This window comes from Atta cephalotes (assembly GCF_000143395.1).
Source record: "Atta cephalotes unplaced genomic scaffold scaffold00001, whole genome shotgun sequence".
Classification (NCBI taxonomy): domain Eukaryota; kingdom Metazoa; phylum Arthropoda; class Insecta; order Hymenoptera; family Formicidae; genus Atta; species Atta cephalotes.
The window spans coordinates 471,654-472,733 of NW_012130065.1; positions in this window are offsets into that span (position 1 = coordinate 471,654).

Below are 1,080 nucleotides of genomic sequence, written 5' to 3' on the forward strand. Positions count from 1 at the left end.
GAGAGAGAGAGAGAGAGAGAGAATCATAGATTCTCTATAGAGATTCTCTATAGAACGTTTCACTCCTAATTGAATAATAATTTTGAATTCTTTTGTTTATTATTGCAGTGAATAATTACGAACAATTCGATTGTCCATTTCATATAGTATTCTTTTAAAAAGTAGACTTCATTGTCTATATTCTCTATTTTTTATATAGAAACGATAAATCTTTCATGATTACAGTAATAATCGATGGACAGAGAACTTTAATTCTATTAAAAATAAATAAAAAAAGTGTCAATATCTATGTTGTAAATCACATAAAAGAAGACACGATATTTGCCGTTTACACTGATTTCGGTGTTGTCGCGCCGAACAACGAACACGAAGGACCGGATCATCGAAGTTGGTGTGCGGACTTAAGTGAATGAGGAAGATAAACATAATAATTACGGCAAATTGAGGCCTGCCACTGAAAACAGTATTGTGGCGAGCAGAGAGGAGGCAAGAGAAAGAAACAAACGGTACGCGGGCTATGGTCGCGACGTATATCGGTGGAATAAATGCATTTAATGTATTTGGCTAAGCGGTAGCGGGTGAGCAGGAGAGTTTATCGGGAAACGTATTTAGACCTACAGTCATCCGTGGATTATACGAGCTTCAGGAATATTGTCAATTCATTAACGTTGTCCGTTCGTCGCTGATAATTTTTTCTCAGAACATTATTTTCAATAGAAACTCTTAGTTTTTTCTCAGGAATTTATATCCCAGGAAAAATTAATTATGAAGGATTGTCTCTTTTTTCTACGTCCTCTTTATTTTACTTTGAAATTTGAAATGATGAGTACCAAACGAAAACATTGTGACATGCTCGATCGGAAGTGCGGTATTTGTCGCGTGGGTCGGTATTTTCAGGTGATACTATAAATTGTTCTAATCTCGCGAGCAATAATAGGCGTATCCATTCTCGTGTTCGCAATGTATTGGTAAGGTGGGAAGATACGTTGCACATAGAACATTTACTTTACCAACTCTTATCGAAGCTTTTAATTTCTTCGCGAACGAAACTATGTTCTCATCGTCAAGTTTCATTAAGAT